This window comes from Atractosteus spatula (assembly GCF_055471065.1).
Source record: "Atractosteus spatula isolate fAtrSpa1 chromosome 10 unlocalized genomic scaffold, fAtrSpa1.hap1 SUPER_10_unloc_8, whole genome shotgun sequence".
In the NCBI taxonomy this organism is placed as follows: domain Eukaryota; kingdom Metazoa; phylum Chordata; class Actinopteri; order Semionotiformes; family Lepisosteidae; genus Atractosteus; species Atractosteus spatula.
Window position 1 is genome coordinate 480,596 of NW_028296628.1, and position 27,144 is coordinate 507,739.

The 27,144-nt window shown below is 42.5% G+C and overlaps 1 non-coding gene across 1 annotated transcript; it reads right to left on the reverse strand.

Moving 5' to 3' along the window:
* Positions 1-14,547: 14,547 nt before the first annotated feature.
* Positions 14,548-14,660, reverse strand: trnal-caa (transfer RNA leucine (anticodon CAA)). Its single transcript has 2 exons — positions 14,623-14,660; positions 14,548-14,593 (listed from the first exon to the last, which is right to left on the reverse strand). It is a non-coding gene; the product is annotated as a tRNA-Leu (tRNA).
* Between the last annotated feature and the right edge of the window lie 12,484 nt (positions 14,661-27,144).

Genomic DNA, 27,144 nt, shown 5'->3' on the forward strand with positions numbered 1-27,144 from the left:
GAAGATACATTTTATCAGTTGAATGCAGTCGATACTTTCGACTTTTTATATGATGATAGGACCTACAGTACATTTAGGGCTCAGTACTGATAACACTGCTGCTATTGATGGAGTAGAAATAACTGATGTACTGGCAGTTTTTTTTTCTGAGGCAAGAAGTCCTAGAACACCTCCTATAAAAATGTTAAGATTCAGAGCAAGAAATATTTTTCCACCTCACCTAATGCTATTGCATTAACGAGGCTGAAGTTGGCTTCTTATTCGCCAGCTGCTGCTTTGCGTTTTTCGTTCCATCTTAAATGCTGCTGCTGTGATGTTATGTCGTCTTTCGCCTGTAGATGGCTCTCTACAGTCATTTTTAAAAATACTTATCCGGATGTATTACTGTACATTTCCTCAGTAAAGGGGAATATGTAAGTAGAGACTGTCCAAATTGCATTTTTGTATGAAACACATTTCAGAAACACAACTCACAATAAAACAAACTGGCATGTTATACCAGGAGTAAATAAGACAAAGGCAAAACGTAAATTCACTGGCACTTTCTGCATATTTTCCACGACCTTGCCTTCTGATCATAAAAAGTCTCAAACTCTTGCATTTTACAAGAAATTTTAATATAGCAGTTTTAAATGGGACATTTAGAACATGGCATATGAGACTATATGGTTAACTGAGGATGAGCAGAGGGTGATCGAACCTACCTCCTGGTTATAAAAATGTCTAAAAATTCTGACACAGATGTGTGAGAGACAATGGAAAAGACTATCAAAATCCTGAACTTCAGGACATTGTACTGTACCGTTTTTGAAATACGACCCTCTGAACATGGCATGAGAGAATACATTGTCAAATGGTAAATGCAATGTTTGCTATATTGCTAGGGCCCTCCCTCCTGATTTTAAAATCGTCTCATATTTCTGACATCAAGGTGTGAGACACAATATAACAGACTGTCAAAATCCTGAACTTCAGGACATTTTATGATACCATTTTAAAAATATGACCCTCTGAGCATGGCATGTGAGAAAATGGCATGTGAGAATGCATTGGGAAAAGGTGAATGCAATTTCTGCTGAATTGCTATGGCCCTCCCTCCTGATTACAAACTCGTCTCACAATTCTGACACTGAGGTGTGAGACACAATGTAACAGACACTATTAAATTGTGAAGTACAAGAGATTATACTGTTACGTTTTTTTTTAATATTGACCCTCTGGCATGTGAGGACTTGTAGTCAACAAAATAGCACACATTCTGCCAATTTGCTTTGTCCCTCCTTCCTCGTTACCAAAACATCTTAGTATACCGACACTAAGGTAAATGTCTCTAAATCCAGAAGTTAAGTTGTCAAAGTATATCGGAGTCAACCGATATTGATCAGGTTCTGCTGATGCCGAGCCCGCAGCCTTCACCATAAGGTCCAATTCCCCAAGCCTACTGACCTTATATGTCCATCCCTTCTCGTCAAAATTCGTATTTTCACAGGGTACCCTTCAGAAATTGCAGTATAGAATGAAAAAACTCCAATAGATCTCGGCCGCTGTTGGCGATTTTCCTTTAAAAACAAATGATTCTCCAGAGATTTTACGGAGTGTATCACTTACACCGAGACCGAGAAGTGTTAAGCTGTAAATGAGTCTTTGTGGCTCGGTTGTTAACCAAAAGGGTGGTGGTTTGAGACCATCCAGGGATGCTATGAGCCTTTTAATGAACACACACTCTTCACTTCATTTCTCCATGGCCGGTCTTGTACCGCAATCAAATACAGAGCTTAGGTTCTCATCTGCATGTTGCAGAGCCTTACGCAACTCGTACCAACAGCTGGGGTTTGATCCCTGCACGGGCTATTAGTTGAAAGACCATTGTAAATGACGTGTAACAGCTTTATCCAGCTGGCTTTCATGTTTCATACTAAATTGCTATCTTGAAACCAAAATAATTAGAAATATGGAACACAACCGTTGTTCCCCAAGAAGGAAAGCTGTTTTACACTGACGTCACTCCTTTTTATTTAATCCAGATTTTAAAGACAACTCCGCCCTCAAAGGAAATCAAAGGAAAATGTTGTATTAGCACGAGCTGCACAGGCTCTGAATCAGACCATTTCAATTAGTCTGATCAGTGCAGGACAAGTTAATGTAGAATTATTGCTTTGTCTATCTCTTTTTTGTATATAAATGAATGTCTCTGAAAACTTAATGTTAGTTTTTAATTTAGTTTTAGTTTTACGATGTAGGTCATGCGTTGACATATGCACAAACACACGAAATGTCTCATTCCTGATTCAGCTCATGCTCCATAGGAGAGAAAAGATTCCTCCTGTTTCTCGTACAACCATATCAGAACAGAAGCCCGTGTCACCCAGCTCTGATTCAAGATTGAGTCGCATCTTCAACATTTTGTTTTTGTTTCTGATCATTATTTTCTTTAGTTATGATCAATATTGAACTTTTTCTAAATGAAACAAAAATAATCAAACATGCAGGTAGAATTTTTTAAAAGTATTAGGAGTTGAAAGGGCGCTCCTTCGGAATAGTCGTCAGAAAATGTGAGAAAAGGAAGGTTACGTAAACTCTCACACACAGCATTAAAGATTGGAATCTGATCATAAAAAACTAGCTGTCTCCCCGTCGGTAATCAAACCCCAGTTTCCCGCGTGACAGGCAGGGACACAAACAACTTTACTAACTAGGAGCGCTTACTAGCTATTAGGAGGCATTTACTCTTAAGTATGTTACTGTTTTGGGTTTCGACTTTAATTTTCCCTATACCAGTTTTTTACAAAAGTAAAGGCACACGGCACATGTGTGGCACATCACGTCCGTGTTTAGTGACAACTACCTCAGAGATTGTAAGCTGGGTAGTTTCAGATCACTTTTTTTAAAGGTTCAAGCAAACCCGAATACCTTTGCAAGAGACATTTCAGAATCGCAGTCAAATCCAGTACGATTGCTGGATCCTTCGAATTCGACTGAACTATAGCACAGATCTGCAGTCCACGATTAGAATACTGTAGCTGTGTTGTATAAGCTATACCACCCAAAATAGTTCTAAAACAGGAGATGCATCCTTGTTTAAGAATGTGGTATAAAGTGAAATGGTCTGGGAAGAGTCCTACGTTTGAACAGTTCAAAATAGACGTAAAGGGGTATTTACGGACTCTTTCGAAATGTAAGAACAAGCTGTGCGGACCTTATCTTTATTTACCTTGTGTAATCGTTTTTCATAAAGTGTAATTGTATTATAGCATGTGCCCCTGACGATTTTCTTGATACGTTATATGTGCTCTTGTTTGTATTGTATGTAGTTTTGTTGTTCAAATAAAACGTAAAAGACACAACTTTCCGGATGCGGCTGCTGTAAAAATAAAATGACATCAAGGGTGCTGTACGCAAAGGTCTGAAACCTGCTCCACAGCAGATCTTTATCCAGAGGTGTTAAAGAAGTCGAGATCTCGCCATGAGAGGGGAAGCATCTCAGAAAAAGCAGGTGCAGTCGGTTCCACGGTCATAACGCCACTAAGTCGGGCGACAAGAGCAAAACCCACCCGACCTCCTCCGAGCAAGTAATGAGACAAAGAGACAATGCACAGCGGGTAGCGTGGCCGAGCGGTCTAAGTCGATGGATTAAAGCTCTAGTCTCTTCGGGGGCGTGGGTTTGAATCCCACCGCTGCCAGGTGCTTCTGTCGGGACCCCCTTTCAGCTGACTTCAGACGAAAGGGAGGGAACCGCTTTTTGGCAGTCTCTCGAGAAACTAAGCAAAGTGTTTAAAGATACTTTCTCAGCTTGACATCAAGGCACAAAACAAAAACCTTCTTGCGTCCTCTCAACCCAAAAGCGCTTTGCCACTTTTTGCGTTATGCAGGGAACGACATCTGCCCAGATCACTTTTGTGTCAATGCAAATCGTAGTGTGCCCTCCGTTTTAATGTTGGCTGTGCTGGCGTGCCGCTTCTGTCTGTGAAACTTGAATGTTCTGCTTCTTCACACCAAATCGTTGGCGGGGGTTGAGCTTGTTAAATCTTTGCGCATAGCGCTCCTTTGGAAGTACTTTGTCCAAGTTCAAAAGCGATCGTGGGATTTACTTCATGCGTTCAAGAAGCATGCCTCGCACGACAGATTTAAATGGGGAATGGAGCCTGCTTCTTGCTGTTTTTCCTGTGGTTGCAGTTACAAAGTTGATCGTGCTTTCACATTCTGTTAACAGTATTCACTGGCTGAGCTTTATCAGTTGGTTCCTAAAGGAATCTCTGCTTCGGTTCCAGAACAGTCATCTGTAGTGTGTTTTTTTCCGTGCCCATGGCAGTCTTTTAGAGCTGGTAGTAATGGCGGCGAAGTTAATTTTTTATCCTCTTTAAAAGAATAAGGATGGGCTGGGGTGAGCTGCATTTACCACTCTTTCAGCTAAACGCCGAACTCGCGAACTGATTACACTGCAGAGCCACAGGCTCCTCGCTTTTCTCCATTCTCTGGGTTAGGGTGAAAAAAAAACACTGCTGGTATTAGCTGGCCTGCTGGGAGTACCTCTTCTTCACTGATAAGCAAGATTTGTGTTTCATCTTTCGCAAGCTGTATAGATTTCTTTCAAAACAAGTTGTTCCAGAAAGGAAACGAACACTTGCATTCACCTGAATTAAAAGGCATGGGATTTGCCCATAAGGATAAATTCTGTACAGTAAGACAGGAAGAAAGGCACCGCTGGGAATCGGACCCAGGATCTCCTGTTTACTAGACAGGCGCTTTAGCCAACTAAGCCACGGCGCCAGCAAAGTGCCATCCTTTGAAAGCCACTTGGACACGTCTCAACTGCTCTGAGACATCTGCGTTCGGGGTGCACCGAGCCTGCTCGCCTTGCAAGTTGCCTCATTTACGTGCGATAGCTCCAGCACTAAGAGAAAGGATGATAAATAGCTTTTATCTGGCACTTTTCATGTCAGAGGATCTCAATCTGCTTTCCGTGTACAAGAGGATGTGCAAATCATGTAGCTAAAGACGTAGACGACAGTGCTCCGCTGAAATCTTGATCTCACAACCCTCGGCATGACTCCGCTGTGTTCTGCTTTAGACAAAGGGGGGAAAAGACTTCTTTCATCACACGTTTTGCACAGTTTACGGTGTTTGCAGTGCTCTTTCTTAAATGAAAACCAGGAATCGGCACCATATGAGGTGAGACTAGATAATATTGGAACAAGTAGCCTCGCCATTCCATGCGTGACGTGAGCAAAGTGTAATTCCTGTCTTTATAGTGTGCTTGTTAGAGACTTAGCTGGCACCCAGAGCGCTTTAAATCCAGGAGTCAGCAGCCCAAGATAAGAGAGCTTCCTTCGTCTACAGATGCAGCCATTCAAAATGCGTGAGGTATTTCGCGGCATACCCCGGTGGGCGTGTCGCAGTTTCACGCGGTATGACGCAGTTTACGTGGTGTCACGTGGTTAACTATCCGGCGTTGCCTTGTAAAACCGCCAGGGGGAGCTTAACCTCTCATGTACAGCATTTGAGCCTTTAATTTTGAACTGTGTATTACAGCACGTTAATCATCAGTCATTAAAATGTTGGTATATTTTATGAAAGCAAGATTGCTCAGTTGGACAAAAGTACACAACCTACCTTTATCAGAAATATTTATGCATCAAAGCCTTTACTGAAGATATTACTAATAGTATTAATAATGGATGACTTTGGACAAGCTGTATACTCAAAGTATAATTTCTTTAGCACATTTGTACAAGCACTTGGAATCTGTCCAAGCCATACTTTGTCAGGCATTTTGTTTTACTTCAACGGGCATAAAAACTTCCTTGCTTTTAACAGGGCGTTTCATAATTTCTAACTACGAAAATGATTTAAAATGCGACACCTATCATTCAACTAGAGCTTAAAATATCACAAGGATCCTCAAGAGCACAGCAAAGAGTGTTTTAAAAGACACTTGTATTTATCAACGCTTTCTTTTCCGTATACCAGATTTTATGGAACCACTTCAGAGGGGTGTCAGCCAGTCAGATTCCAGGAATCGGCACTTTAAAGGAAAAATACACACCGGTATTCCATTTCTCCCTAACGATTTTAAGCATCGAAGTATTTAACTAGCATGTGAAATAGCGTGTGAAAAAGTGGTAGTTTTAAGCTTTTCTGCTAATATAATATGGAATCGCGTATCTAAAGAATTTAATAACGGTATTCGTGTGCTGCGACAGGGCTGTGTAGGGCTGTTTTGCCTGCCTGTTCATGTGAGCTGTCTTGTAGCCGACTGGTCTAGGTGCGTGACTACCAACTGGCAGGTTGTGTGTTTGAATTCAGCTGGTGCTGGGCTTTTCTGTTAACAAACATTTCTTCGAAAAAATAGAATAGCGATATTATGGACAATCAATTGACTTTTATATTTGAAAATATCGCAACATGATCGATATTTGCGATATTTTGAACATATCTTCCCTTCTGACAGCGGTTCCTGCTTCTATTGTGTGTGTGTGTGCAACAGAGTAAATTTTTATGGAGAAATGGAGGCTGGACAGTATGCGTTACAATATAAACATTTATATTGATTTAAATCGTGTTCTGATTTAAATCGCAAACGCGTGTTTAATTATGTGTTTTTTAATCATAATCAGGCTAATGCATTTCTACATTTTCTGTATGAACCAGCTTAGAGGTTCATACAGAAAGACAGCTTGTGTTTAAATTGAGTGTAAGGTAATTTATGCTTCTAAAGTCATGGTCAGCATTTATTATTGTACTGTGCTGTAAACTTTTTCTGTGCCTAGTCACATTATTTTATAGCGTTTTTATTGCGTTATTAAATCCGGTGGCGCTGTGTGTTAGTTTCCTGACTCCTATTATTTAAACTGCGACACTGATCATTCATCTCTAAATAAACTTTATTTTATATAGCGTTTTAAGCGAATAGGTAATTAGATTGCTCATAAACCTAATCACTTTTTCTACATAAACACAGCGTGATTGCTCTCTGAAAATGCTTTTCCTTTATTTTTAAAGTAGGCTCAGATTTCAACTATAGATCGTATTATTATAAACTTTCTTGGAAAAATGTATTTTATGTAAACCATGTTTGCTATTAATTCATTTAGGGCTAAAATACGTTCAGTGTCTTCCAATCGAGTCGAGTTGACATTGGAAGCCTGCCACACCCGGACTGTTAAACCAACGCATTACCACGTCGGCAGTATTGGCTTTAGTATTCCCCCCCTCTCCCCTCAATTCAATTCAAGGTGTTTTATTTGCATGACAGATGGGTACAAGCAGTGTTGGGTATGTATATTGTAACGCTTACGGCAGACAGGCACTGTGTAAGAGCCGGCGCACCAGAGCAGCGCACCGAGGGAGCGTCTGCATTTATAACTTAGTTTTTAAAATTAGTCAAGCAATATGAAGCATCTCCTTTTACTTAGTGCCTGAGCATAAAAAGAATAGGAGCATACTGCAACGCGTGTGAAGTCCATAAACAATATTAATTTTGGAACTTAAACATACAGTATATGGCTGGTCTCGGTACTTTAAAGAAAACATACACACCAGTATTCCATTTCTCCCTAAACATTTTAAGCATCGAAGTCTTTAACTAATGCGATACCGGAGTCAACAAGCATACTTTTAGAATTTGATTAAAAGGGAATATAATATGGAATCGCGTATCTCAAGAATTTAAAGACCAGACAATCGCAAGCGCATTTTCAATAAAATTATTTTATTCATTCAGCAGTTTGTGAGAGGGACATCCAGCAGGGAGAGACACACACACCGGTTTTCATTGACAAAATTGTTTTTTTTCAATTCCTCTTGTCTAACAGGAATGTTTTGTTTGTGGACAGACTGTTAGACAAGAGGAAAAGACCGCCTCCTGCTACGAAGCATTTCGTTGATCCGATCACGAATTCTTTTCCAGTCGTACGCAGCAAGGGTTGAGAATCTCCGATTCACCATCGTACTAATGGTTTCCTGGAGATTGCAAGGCAAGGCACTTTTGCCTCTGGACCCATCGAAATTTACAGACGTGGTCCACCCCCAGTAAATTTCAAAAGTCACAAGATTTCGAAACACGAGGGCGGCGTAGCGGTCGGCTCTTGCTTTCCCGTCTATGCCGATGCACTGCAAGTACAACCCCCCCTCCATCTCCTGGGTGATGGGTAGCAGTTGGACATCTGGGAGAATTATTCGTCCCACTGGCGTCTGTGAATTCCGCTGTGCTTCCTGGGGGGAGATAGGCGGCGGGGACAGCATCAACAGATTCCTGCGCGGTGGTGAACTGAGAGGCCGGGATGGAGTGTCCTGAGGCGGTGTGTGCTCTGCGGGGGGCAGAGCTTCCGCCAGGCATTGCAACCTACGCGGCGGGGAGAGGCACTTTTCGGGAGACAGCTGCTCAACTGTTTGACTGCTGGAACATACTGTCTCCTTCCTCTGCATTTTCAGGAGTGTCTCTAGCCTCCCAATCCTCCCCAGTAATGCATCGTACTGCTCCCGCTGCAGCCGAAATGTCTCCATACAGGTGCTGCTTCTACAGGTTGGCACCCTGGCCAGTGGCCGAGAGCAGAGACCCACGGCCTGTGGCAAAATAACATAATTCATGTAAGAAATAAAGTCACACAGTAGTATTCATCAGTCGCGGAACAGACGTCAAAATAAACTTTTCTTTTTTTCCGTCTTACCGCTTTCTTTTTTACTGTCCTGGTGGTAGATCGTTTTGCCCGTGCGGTGTTTTCTTGAAGAACAGGCTACGAAGAAATAATTATAATTGAATTTAAAATTCAAAACGGCAATAATACCTTGTAATATGCGCTGTAATCGCGTATTTCAGATGAAGTCTGCTGTATTTGCTTACCCTTCGCTCTTTGGAAGCTGGGGCGGCAGAAGCACCCCGTCTCTTCCCGTAAAAGGTCTTGGTCTCCATACTGTACTATGGTCGCTGTAGTGCAGGTTCGCAGTTTTTTTTTTGTGATGGGAGCTCACCCAATCCCTTGGTGTCTTTATACTATATTCACATGTACGGCTAGAGTGTGTTCATTGTCTTCCAATGAAAGGCGGGTGCCTTTTGCCGAAGTCGGGAGACATTGGAGGCTTGCCACACCCGGACTGTTAAACCAACGCATTAGCACGTCAAAGCGCATTGAGGACCCGGGCGCAATAGTTGTTTTGTCCCTTGATTTACTGATCTGCATTAATTAAATCTTGTCAGTCAGGTCTTTTTTTCTCTATTTCAATTGTCGTTTACACATGCACGACTTTAAAAGCTAGCAAGACAGGTTTCGATTCACATTAGCTGGTGAGCCTTGTTAAAAAAACTAATGATAATGTAACATGCCACTGTTTGTTCATGAACAAAGTTATACTGAGATTTCCTTAGATACGCGATTAAAAAATAAATAAAAATTTGAATCTCCTGTGGAACACATTCCATAAGAATCAGCGGTTCTACAATATATATCGCCTTTAAAGGTGGCTTCTTAAAACGCTTTACGGGATAAAAACAACCAGAACAGCAGCAACAACAATATTGTATTTCATTGCACTTTGAAAACCAAGTAATAACTTAACTCAGTACGTGCAAACGTTTTGTATGTTGCTGTCGTGAATGCCTGCGTACCCATAAGTATCTTATTTGCCTTGAGTCCTGTCTACAGTATATTTGTCCCCCTACCCCCTCTCTCCCTCAATTCAATTCAATTCAAGGTGTTTTATTTGCATGACAGATGGGTACAATTCTTGTTGGGAATGTATACAGTACTTTGATATTTACACCCGGCGCGGCACCGAGGGAGCGTCTGCATTTATAACTTAGTTTTTAAAATTAGTCAAGCAATATGAAGCATCTCCTTTAACTTTTAAGTTCTTAAATTCTTAAAAATTCTTTAGATATTCTTTAGATTCTTCAGATACGCGATTCCATATTATATTCCCTTTTAATCAAATTCTAAAAGTATGCTTGTTGACTCCGGTATCACGTTAGTTAAAGACTTCGAAGCTTACAATGTTTAGGGAGAAATGGAATACTGGTGTGTATTTTTTTCTTTAAAGTACCAAGACCAGCTATATACTGTATGTTTATGTTCCAAAATTAATATCGTTTATGGCCTTCACACGTGTTACAGTATGCTTCTATTCTTTTTATGCTCAGCTACTAAGATTTCCCTTCAGTGGTAAAATTCAATATCTACAACGGGCACAGTAAAGACGTTTACAGTAAGTCTTTCTACGACAGACCAACGGACCACGAGTGCCCCTGTCGGTCAACCAATCACGCACCGCGGTATTTTGCGTCATCGCGCGTCACGATGCACGACGCCGTAGCCAATTACCTGCGGTACGTGTCTGTACCGCGCACTTTGAATGGCTGCATCTGTTTTTTGCGTGAAGGGGGGAAACCATGCGTGTGCTGCAAACGATCTTAGTATCGAAGTGCCGTCCCACATAACCGATCCGAACAATCTGCTTTACAGAGGAGCACTGCCGGAGCTTATCGTTGGCAAACTGAAGACCAGGCCGACCTCTTCTGTGACTCTTGAACACTGAATCTCAAGGTTGTGAATTCAAGCTCCACGCTGGCGGGAAATTCCATAGGTAATGATCAAATTCACTTGCATGCTAATCAAAAGAAATATTAAGAAACTTTTCCTGATACCAGTTTCATAGTGACTTTGTAGGTGACATGTTCTTTATGAGAATAATGTTTCGTATGCGATCAATAACAGCACCAGAAAAAAATACCGGAAAGAAATTATCTGTCACTAAGGAAATTCATTAAATGAAGCCAAGACATAATCAGAAAATCGATATCAAGGAAATGTTAATCACTTTACATGTTCTTTAGCGTTTTTATATATACATACTGATAGACATTCAAGGCGTTCTAGTCGCTGTACTCTAAATGAAATCACAGTACAGTACAGGACATGCAGTGAGGAGCTCACGCAACGAATACTCTTGAACGCAACAAAAGTAATGGCACACGGCACACGGCACATCACGTCCTAGTTTAGTGACAACTACCTCAGAGATTGAAAGTTGGGTAGTTTCAGATCACTTTCGATCTTAGTATCGAAGTGCCGTCTCCCACATAACCGATCCACAGAAGAACTGTATCCAGAGGTGTTAAAGAAGTCGAGATCTCACCATGAGAGGGGAAGCATCTCAGAAAAAGCAGGTGCAGTCGGTTCCATAGTCATAACGCCACTGTCGGACAAGAGCAAAAGCCACCCGGCTTCCTCCGGGAAAGTAATGAGACAAAGAGACAGGGCATAGTGGGTAGTGTGGCTGAGTGGTCTAAGGTGCTGGATTAAGGCTCCAGTCTCATTGGAGGTGTGGGTTTGAATTCCACTGCTGCTAGGAGTTTCTGTGTTACAACCACCAAGTGGAGCAATGTGTTAAAAGCTACTTTATCAGCTTAACATCAAAGCAGGGAGAAAAAAGTGTTTCTTCTTCTCAACACAAATTCTTGTTTCCACCTTCAGCAGGGAAGTTTGTCTACCAAGATCACTTTTGAGTCAGTGCAAATCACAGTGCGCCCTCAATTTTAATGTCGGTTGTGCTCCTTTTATCTGTGAAACGTTAATGTTCTGCATTTTCAAGTCGAGTCATCCTCAGGGGTAGAGCTGATTAAGTCTTTCCGCATAGCGCTCCATCAGAAATAACTTGTCTAAGTTCCAAAGAGATTGTGGGTTTCACTTCAAGCAATCACAAAGCATACCTCACATGTCAGATCTAAATGGGGAATTTGTTGGTTACAAAGCTGAACGTTTTTCCATGTTCTGCTAGAGTATCCACTGGCTTGCCTTTATCAGCTGTCTTGGAAAGATAAGCTGTGCTTCGTCTCAGGAAAAATCATTAGTACTGTCATTTTATTCTGTGCATATGGCCGATATTTAAAGTATATAAAAATCACGAGTTCATAGATTTATCCAAATATCAACGGCACCTTGTAAACCTGTGATAAGAATTCCTTCAATCCAATGGTTTCACTCCAGGGAAAAGGCAGGGAAACATAGAGAATTCTTATTTAAAGACAACATCCGTATTGGATTGCATGTCAGCAGGCATCACTCAGAATTCCTAATATGATTTTGAATTCAGTTTTGCAGTTCTTTAGTGTTTAACTACTTTCAGAGAGTCCTTTATTGACCTTGCTGAAGCAGAGAAGCGACATAATCACAAATGTGACCAGTGTTTCTGCTGTTTCTGGTTAATAATGATTATTATTTTGTATTTTGATTAGTATTTTTCGTAGCGTTCTTCCTCAGCTTTTAAGTTATTTGGTGAGCAAGAACCACTGAGAACGAGTCTGAATCAATCAAGAACACATACGGTACTGCTGTCCTGTGTACAACTGCTTCTTCCTAATTGAGCTTTTCAGTGTTGAAGAAGACGTTTCCAATTTCGATTGCTGGTTTCAGAGGATGTGCTACAAGATCACAGATTCATTTGAAAAGATTTGGAGATACATTGGCTGGGATTCAAACCTGGCTCAATTGCATGAAGGCACCTATACTCAGCAACGAGAGGAAAGGAGAAGGGGCCAGAGGTAGTGTGGCTGAATGGTCTAATATGCTGGATTTTAGGCTCCACTCTCTCAGGGGCGTGGGTTTAAATCCCACTACTGCCCAATGTTTTAAGACCTTACTTCCTGTGATTTGTAATGTGGTCAGTAAAAGCACTTTATGTAAGTATCTCTTATGTCAGCGCTACAAGTCACTTACTGCTCCACAGGTCCGGGGTTCAATCCCTGGCATCTTCAGGTGTTTTATATTACTGTACTCACATCGCAATCTTCTGTTGAGTGAGAACTCTTTGCTCGTGTTCATAGAGAGCCAGGTTTACCTTTTGAATCTCACCCGGGATTTCCTGAGAGATCATTCAGCGAGCGAGTCCTCCCTCTGGACTCGGCACTGAGCTGAAAGCTGCACGAATTCCTCACTGTGTGTCCTGTACTGTTACAGGTGGTCCAGCATAAATGTGCAGCACAGTGACATGAACACCTTCAACTTTTTCTGTATGTGAAGGAAAATGCAAAAGAGTATGAAAAGTATTGATTGTATAAAATATCCATGGTATAACTCGAGAAAAAACTGAAGCCCAAAACAACGACTTTTGATGATTACAAGAAATTCAAGAAACACAACCGTCCGCAGATGGATTTGGACCCTGAACTCTTAAGTTAAAAGAACAAAAGCGAAGTAAACTCTCTTCATTGTCTTATAGTTTGTGAAACAAAACAATTTCTTACTTTCTTAATAATTTCTTACGATTTATATAATTTTAACAGAATCACAATTACAAACATTTGGGGTTAAACTGTTATTCACATACTCTAACGAAGAGAAACGTTATTGTCTTCCGGTGTGTGAGCCCATTTCTCAAAAAATAAAAAAATAAGTTATATAAATTTAATTTTTCTATTTTTTAGGCTTGCATAGTCTTATTCATATTTCAGTTAAACCTTTTCTTCTGTAGTAATTTCATTTAATATTAAAATTAGTCCTGATTTACAATTTTTGGACATGGTTCATCTTAAAGAATTTTGTAATAAGTTTCAGTTTAGGAAAATCGTGCCCAGAAGCTACCAAAACTGGTAATGTTCACATAATGTGTAATGCAATAGCAGCAGTTGGGGTGGGACAAAAAAGGCATTTCTTGGTATGAATCCTAAAATTTCATAGATGGCGTTCTAGGACTTCCAGCTTCAGATGAAGCTGTCAATACATCATAGATTTGTACTCAATCAATATCAGCAGTGTTATCACTACCGAATGCTAAATATAGATCCTGGCAATACTTCATGAGTTGTTCGTTAGAAAATTGTTTATATTTTTTTAACATATTTTCCATACCAGACAAAAAGTCGAAAGTTTCAATTTCATGCAACTGATGAAATCTCTCTTCGATGGAAGTTATAAGTACAGTACATCCAAAATACTGCGGAATCAATCAAATTTACATGTTTCTTGTGGATCCAGAAGATCATTATGAGACTCAAAACATGCCTGTCTTTTCTTTTTTCGAGGACGAAGGAGTAGCAGCAGGAGTAGCAGTAATGGCAAGAACGTGTTTAGAGTTCAGCACTTCTCATTTTTAAAGCAGAGCCTCGACTCAGAAAGCAACGCCCGCGATAACAGAAATTGCAGAATTGGTCTGTTCATGCTGCCTACACGCTTTGAATTGCTGGCATTTTCTGCAAGTTCCTTTTTGAGGGTTCATGAAATTCCTCACATTTGAGCCAACACTAAAATATTTCATTCGGGGTCGCCTAATTCATAGTGCAAACCGAATCTACAGGGGAATGCTGTGGCACATGAAGCCGTTTGTTATTCTGTTGTGAGGTGTGAGGGGCGGAATGCAAATCGAGTTGGTGAATAGAAAATGAAACAGGAGTCACTTCTTGAGCTACGAATTCCAAAAAGTATGAAAACCTGTGCATTTTAACAGTGCAGAATACTCACAAATTGCACTGAGTTGCTTGCTTTCTTCTGCTGCTTTTATATTTCAGTCATTCACTGTCAGCTAGCACTGGAACAATTCAAGAGAGGTAAAAACAGAAGCGGTCAGGAGTGGGATTTGAACCCACGCCTCCATTTGGAGACCAGAACACCCAAGCCAGCTGGAAAGACACACATCCTTGAGTCTGGCGCCTTAGACCACTCGGCCACCCTGACAAGCGAAAGCAAGTTGTGTGCTGAATGCACCAGTAGTTGACTAAACTGAGTTTCTTCCCTGAAATTATTTGCTTGCGAAGAGCCAAGTTGCCTTGAATGGATCTTGGAAATCAAATATACGGATGGATTGTTATTCGGTTGTGAGTTTTGAGGGGCGTATTATAAATTGAGTTGGTGAAAAGGCGCTTTTTGTTAGTCTGTCGGGAGGCTGCACAAGGTGTTTAGAGGGAGAACTTCTATAAGGCAGGCTCTCTATGTTTAACATCAAGGCAGATTTTTTTTTTCTCAATGGAAATGCTCTTTGGCGCTTTCAGCTTTACGTAGGGAACAACGTCTGCCGAGATCACTTTTGAGCCAGTGCAAATGGTAATGTGCCACCAAGTACATTTAATATTGGCTGTGGTAGCGAGCTGCTTTTGTTTGTGAAGCTTTTACTTCTTTAAGCTGAATCATCAGCAGGAGTAGCTTATTAAAACTTTGCTCATAGCGCTCCATCAGAAATACCTTATCCATGTTCAAAAGAGATCAGGGGATTTACTTCATGCTTTCACATAGCATACCTTACACGAAAGATTTAAATGGGGAATTGATTGTGCTTCTTGATGTTGTTCCTGTGGTTGCCTTGGTTACAATGGTGAACGTTCTTCCACGTTCTGCTAGAGTATCCTCTGGGTGGGCTTTATCAATTGGCTCGGATAGGTCATCAGTGCTCCGTCTCCAGAAAAATACTCAGCACTGTCTTTTTTCTGTGCACATGACCATCTTTTAAAACATATAAAATCAAGAGTTCATTGATTTCTCCAAATAAAAACAATACATTTTAACCCAGTGGTTAGTATTCCTCCAATCCAATAGTTTTACTCCAAGTAAAAAGCAGCGCAATATATAGAGAGATGATATTCAAACATTTCAACGTTCTTATTGGATTGCCTGTACAGATGCAGCCATTCAAAGTGCGCGTTACAGACACGTACCGCAGGTGACGTCGCTCAGTATGACGCAAGATGACGCGTGGCACCGCAGTACGTGATTGGTTGACCGACAGGGGCACTCGTGGTCCGTTGGTCTGTCGTAGAAAGACTTACAGTAAACGTCTTTGCTGTGCCCGTTGTAGGTATTGAATTTTACCACTGAAGGGAAATCTTAGTAGCTGAGCATAAAAAGAATAGGAGCATACTGTAACGCGTGTGAAGGCCATACACGATATTAATTTTGGAACATAAACATACAGTGTATAGCTGGTCTTGGTACTTTAAAGAAAAAAATACACACCAGTATTCCATTTCTCCCTAAACATTTTAAGCTTCGAAGTCTTTAACTAACGCGATACCGGAGTCAACAAGCATACTTTTAGAATTTGATTAAAAGGGAATATAATATGGAATCGCGTATCTAAAGAATTTAATAACGGTATTCGTGTGCTGCGACAGGGCTGTGTAGGGCTGTTTCGCCTGCCTGTTCATGTGAGCTGTCTTGTAGCCGACCGGTCTAGGTGCGTGACTACTAGCTGATAGGTTGTGTGTTCGAATCCAGCTGGTGCCGGGCTTCCCTTTTAACAAACATTTCTTCGAAAAAATAGAATAGCGATATTATGGACAATCAATTGACTTTTATATTTCAAAATATCGCAACATGATCGATATTTGCGATATTTTGAACATACCTTCCCTTTTGACAGCGGTGCCTGCTTCTATTGTGTGTGTGTGTGCAACAGAGTAAATTTTTAATAGCGTTTTAAGCGAATAGGTAATTAGATTGCTCATAAACCTAATCGCTTTTTCTACATAAACACAGCATGATTGCTCTCTGAAAATGCTTTTCCTTTATTTTTAAAGTAGGGTCAGATTTCAACTATAGATCGTATTATTATAAACTTTCTTGGAAAAATGTATTTTATGTAAACCATGTTTGCTATTAATTCATTTAGGGCTAAAATACGTTCATTGTCTTCCAATCGAGTCGAGTTGACATTGGAAGCCTGCCACACCCGGACTGTTAAACCAACGCATTAGCACGTCAAAGCCCATTGAGGGTATTGAGCCAGTATTGGCTTTAGTATTCCCCCCCTCTCCCCTCAATTCAATTCAATTCAAGGTGTTTTATTTGCATGACAGATGGGTACAAGCAGTGTTGGGTATGTATATTGTAACGCTTACGGCAGACAGGCACTGTGTAAGAGCCGGCGCACCAGAGCAGCGCACCGAGGGAGCGTCTGCATTTATAACTTGGTTTTTAAAATTAGTCAAGCAATATGAAGCATCTTCTTTTACTTTTAAGTCCCTTAAATACATTGAACACAGCTTTCTCACCACTTAAGATTGCTCTTGATACCATCCTTACACAAAGCAGAAGGGAGATCTTAGTGCCTGAGCATAAAAAGAATAGGAGCATACTGCAACGCGTGTGAAGTCCATAAACGATATTAATTTTGGAACTTAAACATACAGTATATGGCTGGTCTCGGTACTTTAAAGAAAACATACACACCAGTATTCCATTTCTCCCTAAACATTTTAAGCATCGAAGTCTTTAACTAACGCGATACCGGAGTCAACAAGCATACTTTTAGAATTTGATTAAAAGGGAATATAATATGGAATCGCGTATCTCAAGAAATTAATATGCAATAACTGAGTCAAGGGACTCAGAGGATCCAAGGCTAGACTGAGTATAATAGGCTTCGGGCTTCTATTGTGACATCTACTGTAAATTACAGAAATGTTTAAAGTAAACAAAATAAAGTAACTAAAATGTGGTCTGAAATCACCCCTTTAGACACCCCTTTTACTTCACTGGTGTCAGATATGAAAGGCAATAGTCTCCCGTTCTGTCTGCTGTGTGTTGCAGCAGAGGGACTCCCTGCAGCTGAAAGGGGCAGAGTAACTTGCATGCCCTCTTACTAGAGTGTACAGTTTACACATGCACGACTTTAAAAGCTAGCAAGACAGGTTTCGATTCACATTAGCTGGCGAGCCTTGTTAAAAAAACGAATGATAATGTAACATGCCACTGTTCATGAACAAAGTTATACTGAGATTTCCTAAGATACGCGATTAAAAAATAAATAAATAAAAATTTGAATCTCCTGCGGAACACATTCCATAAGAATCAGTGGTTTTACAGTATATATCGCCTTTAAAGGTGGCTTCTCAAAACGCTTTACGGGATAAAAACAACCAGAACAGCAGCAACAACAATATTGTATTTCGTTGCACTTTGAAAACCAAGTAATAACTTAACTATACAGTACGTGCAAACGTTTCGTATGTTGCTGTCGTGAATGCCTGCGTACCCATAAGTATCTTATTTGCCTTGAGTCTGTCTACAGTATCTCTGTCCCACTACCCCCATCTCTCCCTCAATTCAATTCAAGGTGTTTTATTTGCATGACAGATGGGTACAATTCTTGTTGGGAATGTATACTTTGATATTTACACCCGGCGCGGCACCGAGGGAGCGTCTGCATTTATAACTTGGTTTTTAAAATTAGTCAAGCAATATGAAGCATCTTCTTTTACTTTTGAGTCCCTTAAATACATTGAACACAGCTTTCTCACCATCCTTACACAAAGCAGAAACTGTCCGATGACTCACAGTACAAGTGGAAAGATTACAGATTTTAATCGTCTTTAATTTTGTCTTTAATTTTGCCTGTGGAGTGTATCTTATTAAGCTCTAAATTGCATTTTAAGCGCGGTTTTTTACTTTTTTTTCAATTGCAATTTGGGCGCGGACAGCACATACAAGGGTTAATGAACTGCGCCAAGAAATTTAAAATAGTATTCTTTAGGTGTGAGGGTAGGAGTGGACCGCAGCAGGCATAATCAGCAAACCAGGAAAACAAAGAACAGGACAGGTGAGATGTGTATCCAGAAAGCGAGTGATCAGAAAAAGGAAATGGAAAACGCAGAAAAAGGAAACGCTTTACAGGATAAAAACAACAGTAGTGGCTGGGCAAACGATTTTTTTGATCGAAATACAAATTGAGATACTGTACTGTATAATGATGTGCATGAACAAAGGTATACTGCAATTTTCCTTAGATACGCGATTAATGCTTCGTAGGAGGAGGCGGTCTAACAGTCTGTCCACAAACAAAACATTCCTGTTAGACAAGAGGAATTGAAAAAAAACAATTTTGTCAATGAAAACCGGTGTGTGTGTCTCTCCCTGCTGGATGTTCCTCTCACAAACTGCTGAATGAATAAAATAATTTTATTGAAAATGCCTTTGCGATTGTCTGGTATTTAATTTGGTCCCTTTTAACTGTTTTTCGATCTACTGTATTGCTTTGAGATGCCACTTTTAAAGGCGATATGTAAAATAAAGTTTTTTTTATTATTGTTATAGAGAAACATGATCAGATTTTCCCTGGTTCAGAAAAAAGATCTAAAGTGCTACACATAACTTTCTTAATTCGATGTATTTAAAGCAGTGAACTACTGTAGGTGTCACATAACATTCAGAAATACAATCACGTATTTGACAAATAAAAACGATTATAATCTAATCTTTCCACGTTTGATCCCAAAATCCCAAGAAATATAAATCTTGACGGGTAGAAAGCTATGCTGAAAGTTTATTAAGATACTTAGAAGACAAAGATACTGTATCAACTTATGTTGCATTAGCCTGATTATGATTAAAAAACACATATAATTAAACACGTGTTTGCGATTTAAATCAGAACACGATTTAAATCAATATAAATGTTTATATTGTAACGCATACTGTCCAGCCTCCATTTCTCTATAAAAATTTACTCTGTTGCACACACACACACAATAGAAGCAGGCACCGCTGTCAGAAGGGAAGATATGTTCAAAATATCGCAAATATCGATCATGTTGCGATATTTTGAAATATAAAAGTCAATTGATTGTCCATAATATTGCTATTCTATTTTTTCGAAGAAATGTTTGTTAAAAGAAAAGTCCAGCACCAGCTGGATTTGAACACACAACCTGCCAGCTGGTAGTCACGCATCTAGACCAGTCGGCTACAAGACAGCTCACGTGAACAGGCAGGCGAAACAGCCCTGTCGCAGCACACGAATACCGTTATTAAATTCTTTAGATACGCGATTCCATATTATATTAGCAGAAAAGCTTAAAACTACCACTTTTTCACACGCTATTTCACATGCTAGTTAAATACTTCGATGCTTAAAATCGTTAGGGAGAAATGGAATACCGGTGTGTATTTTTCCTTTAAAGTGCCGATTCCTGGAATCTGACTGGCTGACACCCCTCTGAAGTGGTTCCATAAAATCTGGTATACGGAAAAGAAAGCGTTGATAAATACAAGTGTCTTTTAATACACTCTTTGCTGTGCTCTTGAGGATCCTTGTGATACTTTAAGCTCTAGTTGAATGATAAGTGTCGCATTTTAAATCATTTTCGTAGTTAGAAATTATGAAACGCCCTGTTAAAAGCAAGGAAGTTTTTATGCCCGTTGAAGTAAAACAAAATGCCTGACAAAGTGTGGCTTGGACAGATTCCAAGTGCTTGTACAAATGTGCTAAAGAAATTATACTTTGAGTATACAGCTTGTCTAAAGTCATCCATTATTAATACTATTAGTAATATCTTCAGTAAAGGCTTTGATGCATAAATATTTCTGATAAAGGTAGGTTGTGTACTTTTGTCCAACTGAGCAATCTTGCTTTCATAAAATATACCAACATTTTAATGACTGATGATTAACATGCTGTAATACACAGTTCAAAATTAAAGGCTCAAATGCTGTACATGAGAGGTTAAGCTCCCCCTGGCGGTTTTACAAGGCGACGGCGGATAGTTAACCACGTGACACCACGTTAACTGCGTCATACCGCGTGATACTGTGACACGCCCACCGGGGTATGCCGCGAAATACCTCACGCATTTTGAATGGCTGCATCTGTATGCAGATATCGCTCAGAATTGCTAATATGATTTTAATTCGGTTTTTCTCTACTACTTTTAGAGTCTTTTATTGACCTTGCTGAAGCAGAGAAGTGACATAATCACAAATGCGACCAGTTGTGCAGCTGTTTCTGGTTAATAATGATTAATGCGAAAAAAAACAGCTCCTTGCATTCAGAGCAAGAGCAACCAACGCGCTCGCTTGTTGAGTTGGGTATTTTCCGAGCTACTCTTCCTTAGCTGTAAAGTTATTTGGTAAGCAAGGACTTCTGAGAAGGAGTCTGAATCCATCAAGAAGACAGGAATTCTAATATTCTAATATTCTAATATTGAGATGCATTGACAATGCATCTCAAAAGGACGTATTAAATAAGAAAATGATCCTTTCTGTTACCATTCCTGTGGTTGGAGCGTTGTTTCACCCTTTTACGTTCTACAATATTTACAGACAAGGTTTTATCACTGGAGTTGTACAGAACAAGTGTGCATCAGTCCATGAAAATCATCAGTACTGCTGTTTTTCTATGCATAGTTTAATCAAGAGCACTTAAAAGATGCAAAAGATGGATTGTGTTCTGTGAGCATCTGCACATCTCTAAGTCACTTCCACAACCTTCTATGTCGGGGATGTAGCTCAGTGGTAGAGTGCATGCTTTGCATGTATGAGGTACTCTTTGCTCGTATTCATAGAGAGCCAGGTTTACACAATTAAACTTGAAGTGCTACAGTGCTCTCTGCAGTTTTAAATGTACCTCCAAAGCATTTAGTTCTGTTAACTACCAAAGAATGTGAACTAATTTAAAGTCACTTTCTGGAAATTTAGAGAACGTCTTCACACTTGTCGTGGCTGTTGCAGAAAAACCTCACCCGGGATGTTGAATCTCACCCGGGATTTCCTGAGAGATCATTCACCAAGCGAGTCCTCCCCCTGGATTCCGCACTGAGCTGAAAGCTGCATGAATTCCTCACTGCGTGTCCTGTACTGTGTAGCACAGTGACAAGAACGCCTTGAGTTTTTTTCCGTATGTGAAGGAAAATGCAAAAGAGCATGAAAAGTATTGATGGTATAAAATATCCATGGTACAACTCGAGAAAGAACTGACGGACAAAACAATGCCATTTGATGATTACAAAAGAAACACAACCGTCCGAACATGGGCTTGGATCCTGAACGCTTGCGTTAAAAGACAAAGCAAAGGATATAACCTGTCAATGTCTTCATGTCTTACAGTTTATGAAATAACACAATTTCTTCCTTTCTTAATAATTTCGTACTATTGATAGATGCTTTTTTGAATTTTAACAGAACCACAATTACAGACATTTGGGGTTAAACTGTTATTCACATACTCTAACGAAGAGAAACGTTAGTGTCTTCCGGCGTGTGAGCCCATTTCTCAAAAAATAAAAAAATAAGTTATAAATATTGAATTGTTCTATTTTGTAGGCTTGCATAGTCTTATTCATATTTCAGTTAAACATTTTCTTCTGTAGTAATTTCATTTGGTATTATATTAATCCTGATTTACAATTTTTGGACATGGTTCATCTTAAATAATTTGTAATTAGTTTCAGTTTTGGAAAATCACGCCCAGAAGCTACTAAAACTGGTAATGTTTGCATAATGTGTAATGTAATAGTAGCATTTTGGGTGGGAAAACAAAAGGCATTTTTTGGTATGAATCCCAACACTTCATAAGCGGCGTTCGAGGATTTCTTGCTTCAGATAAAGCTGTCAATACATCATAGATTTTTACTCAATCAATATCAGCAGTGTTATCGCTACCGAACGCTAAATATAGATCCTGGCAATACTTCGTGAGATCTTCGTAAGAAAATCCAAAAAAGTACAGAAGCAATCAACGTTTCTTTTGGATCGAGAAGAGGATAATTATGAGACTCAAAATATGCCTGTCTTTTCTTTTTTCAAGGACAAATGGATTATTGAAGTGTAAAGATGGGTTCAAAACCAAAATCATCTGCTATTGCTGCTGTTTCTTTGATAGTTTCTTCAAATCCTTCAATTGATCATTCATTTCGAGGAATAATATTATACAAATTGTGGTTTTCTGTTAATTGCCAATTTTATTGTAATTACATCTTCGTTTACAGATGTCTTGCATGTATCACAAGGTATAATAGTCGCCGTGTGTCCTCAGCTAAAATGTTTTAAAAAGTACGACAAAAGTTCAATATGCTTAACATCATTTATGGTTATACTGTATCTATATTAAAATGAAGGTAAATATACCAAGACATTAAAAAACAATTTTACAGTCCTAACCTAATAATTCTTGTGAAGTTTTCCAATAAATCCGAACTGTAATTTTGAAACATTACTTGCCCGGAGGAAGCCGGGTGGGTTTTGCTCTTGTCGCCCGACTTAGTGGCGTTATGACCGTGGAACCGACTGCACCTGCTTTTCTGAGATGCTTCCCCTCTCATGGCGAGATCTCGACTTCTTTAACACCTCTGGATACAGTTCTTCTGTAGAGCAGGTTTCAGACCTCTGCGTACAGCACCCTTGATGTCATTTTATTTTTACAGCAGCCGCATCCGGAAAGTTGTGTTTTTTACTTTTTATTTGAACAACAAAAATACATACAATACAAAAGAGCACATAAAACGTATCAAGAAAATCGTCAGGGGTTCATGCTATAATACTGTACTGTTTTCAGGTTCCCTCAGGAAAGGACAAGTGGCGACGTGATAGTAAACCAAGCGACAGCTTTATTCTTTTATCGAAGCCACACAAAACCAAACACAGGACATACACACACATGAGGAGACTGATGGAACACATTCACATCTCGGTGGTAATTACTTAACAACAGGCTATACACTTATAAGGCTACACAGGACACTAAAACTACTATAACACTATTTACATATGCAGGGTCAGTTGCTGGTCATCGAGCTGACCCTCAGACTCTCCCCGGCTACAACTCCCAGCCTGCTCCGCGGTACCATGAGTGCCTAGGTGCGCTTCCTCCTCACCACCGGGCCAGGGGGGTTACACTGTCCCCACCTGAAGCGTCTGGCGTCCCGCTGACATCGAACACCCCCTCAGGCTCTACTCATACTAGGCTAAAGGCTGTGGAACTCTGCGTGAGCAGCTGTTACGAAGCGGTGGTGGCCGGCGGCCCACGGTCACCCCATTGTAGGCCGGCTCTGGCCCTGGCTGCTCCTTCGGAGCCTCCCCGCGAGGCTCCTCCTCCCGGTCCCAATAGGGGGCCCGGCGGTCTCGGTGCAGAACCACCACTCTCCCCCGGTGGCAGACCTTGCCTACCACCCCGAGGACCTCAGCGGCCCCCTCCCACAAAGGCGCCAGCTTAGGGCTGAGGCCTTTGCGGCGGTGCGGGCTGTACACCCAAACCAAGTCCCAGGGCAGGAAGGCAGGCCCCCTGCAGCGCAGGTCGTAGTACCGCTTCTGCCAGACTCCCGCCTGAGTCAGATGGGTCCGGGTAAAGCTGTGCACCCGCCACATCCACTGCTACAGGTCCTATTCGTAGTCCGGTCCAGCTGGTGGTGCCGACTCGTCTCCGGGCGGCAGGCCGAAGACCAGGTCCACCAGGGTTTGCATTTCCCGGCCCAGCATGAGTGAGGCCAGGGTACACCCGGTAGATTCCTGGACTGCGGTCCGATAAGCCCAGAGCTCGAGGGGGAGGTGGCGGTCCCAGTCCCGTTGGTGACAGGACACCAGGGAGGCCAGCTGGGTGGGGAGCATCCGATTAAACCGCTCCACAGTCCCGTCGCTCTGGGGATGCAGCGGGGTGGTCTGAGTCATAGAGATCCCCAGGCGCTGGCACACTCTGGCGAAGACCTGGGACTTGAAGTTACGCCCCTGGTCACTGTGTAACTCCTCCGGCACCCCCAGCCTGGCAAACATCCCCTCCAGTAGTGCATTGGCCACCGTGGGGGCACTCTGGTCCGGGAGGGCATAGGCCTCCGGCCACTTCGTGAAATAGTCCATTGCTACCAGGATATAGTGGTTTCTGGCCTCGGTGCGCGGAAACGGGTCCAAAACATCTACCCCCACCCGCTCCATAGGAGCCCCCACCTGGTGTTGTTGGAGGGGGGCCCGAGAGCACTCGAGGGGACCTTTCTGCGCCACGCACACTGCACATGTTCGGCAATACCGCTCCACGTCCCGGTGGCAAAGACCCCAATAAAAATGGCCTCGGAGACGCTGCAGGGTTTTTTTACAGCCGAAATGCCCCACGCCCGGCTGGCCATGCACCACTCTGAGCACAGCCGCGCGGAGCGACTGTGGCACCACCTGCTGCCACCGTATCTCGCCACTGGAGGGTACCTGCCACCCCCGGCGCAGCACCCCGTCCTTTACCTCCAAGGCCTCCTACAGGACGCAGAGGGCCTTGACGGACTTTGGGTGCTGGGGGTGCTCCTCTCGCGCAGGCCGCGCTCCTGCTGCCTTCCAGCGGAGCACCGGCCCCACGTCAGGATCAGCTGCCTGTTGCTGTGCCAGGTCTGACATGCCCACCCCCAGCGGCCCCTCCAGGGCTGTGGCCGAGGTGCTTGCCTCCGTCACTGTGCAGACGGCTCCCTCACACTGCTCCCACCGGGCGCAGTAGTGGCAGTCCGCAACCTCACAGGGGTGCCGCGAGAGAATGCCGGCATTGAGATGGCGAGATCCAGCACGGTGCACAACAGTGAAGTCATACTCCTGCAGGACCTCTATCCATCGCACCATCTGCCCCTCCGGCTCCTTAAAGTGGAGCAGCCAGGTGAGGGACGCATGGTCGGTCCTCAACAGGAATCGGGTCCCGAATAGGTATGGCCTGAAGCTCGCGACGGGTCACGCAGTAGTTCCGTTCAGCCTTATTCAAAGCCCGACTGTAGTAGGCAACTACCCGCTCCCATCTGGCCCCTCCTGTGCCAGCACCACGCCCACCCCCAAGTCACTTGCGTCGGTATCCAGGATATACAGTAACCACGGATCGGGATAGGCTAGCACGGAGGCCCCCACCAGAGCTTCACGTAACCGACCGAAAGCCGTCTCGCAGCCCGAGTCCAAGTCAAAACGGCGGCCCTTGTCGGTGAGGCAGTGCAGCGGGGGAGAGATGCTGGCAAAGTCCCGGACGAACCTCAGATAATACAAAGCCAACCCCAGAAAGCTGCACAGCTCTGCGACGGTGCGGGGAGTTGGCCATCCCCTCACTGCAGCAACCTTACCTGGGTCTGTAGCCACCCCTCGCGGTCCAACAACATGTCCGAGGAAGGTCCCCTCCCGCCGCAGGAGCTCTCAATTGTTGTGGTTGAGCCTCAGGCCAGCACGGCGGATGCAGGCCAGTACTGCCTGGAGGTTCGTCAAGGCCTGGTCGAAACCCTGGGCATGAACCAGCAGATCGTCCAGATACAGCACACACTGGTTCCGCAGGACCGATGCCAGCACCCTCTCCATCAGCCTCTCGAACGTCGCCGGGGCATTGCACAGGCCAAAGGGAATGACAGTAAACTGCCAGAGGCCCTGGCCGATGGAAAAGGCCGTCTTCGAGCGAGCATCGGGAGCGAGCGGTACCTGCCATTACCTGCTTAGTGAGCCCAAGATCTCATCAAGAATTGTATCCAGCAACAGCGTTCGGCGCATTGTTCCATACTCCGACCACTCTCGGTGTAAACAGGTCCCTCCTTGAAATGCACTGGTCTCTGCTTGAAATGCACTTTCCTGCATTTGCTTTGGTGTAACTGGCTTCCCCTGCATGGGCGAATGTGAAGAAGATCCTTAGTAAGTCATTGAAGAAAACCGAGAAGAGGTCGGAGTGGCCTCTGTCGTTCATCAACGATCCAGTCAGGCAGTACTCCTCTGTAAAACTTCGTTAGTTCACATCGATTGGCTTTTTTATTGCCTTCTGCATGCAAGTAGTAAAAGCAGACACCCCTATTCTGCCGTGACCTGGATTCAAACCGGGGTTGTTAAGGCCACAACGCAAAGTACTGACCACTATACAATCACGGCGAGATACCGAGACACACGCGGTGGGGCAGAAAAGTCTGTGCCCTCTTCGTGTGACAGGAGTCGGAAAAGTCCTGATGTTGCATTTCAACTGAGCCCCAGTATACATCGACCCTTCGACACTCTAAGTGCAAACGGCAATTACAGTTTGCTTGCATGACACACGGAAGAAGGCTGCGTGCTCCCATATGGGCTAGTGGTTAGGATTCCTGGTTTTCACCCAGGTGGGCCAGGTTCATTTCCCGGTATGGGAACGTGTCAGTTTTGCCTCCTGCTTTCCAAAAGATCAGCACCGTGTACGAAGGAGCCACACTAAAACCACTCGATCATGTGCAAAACGTACAAGAAGAAGGGGTGCCTGTTTCCAACCGAGGACCTCTCGCTTGTGAGCCGAAGTGATCATCACTGCAGCTCGGAAACCTGCAGGAGGTGGGTGGGGTGACTCTGGTAGATAGTGTTGACCTTCGGCAATAGAATTTATACTCTCCAAGATGATATTTGCACTTTCTGGAGAGGAGATTTTCTCCACTTCAGTAGCCCGATTGCGTCGATTGCGTGGAGAGGGCTGTAGAATGTGGCGCCGCCTTTCCTGCTCCGTCCATGA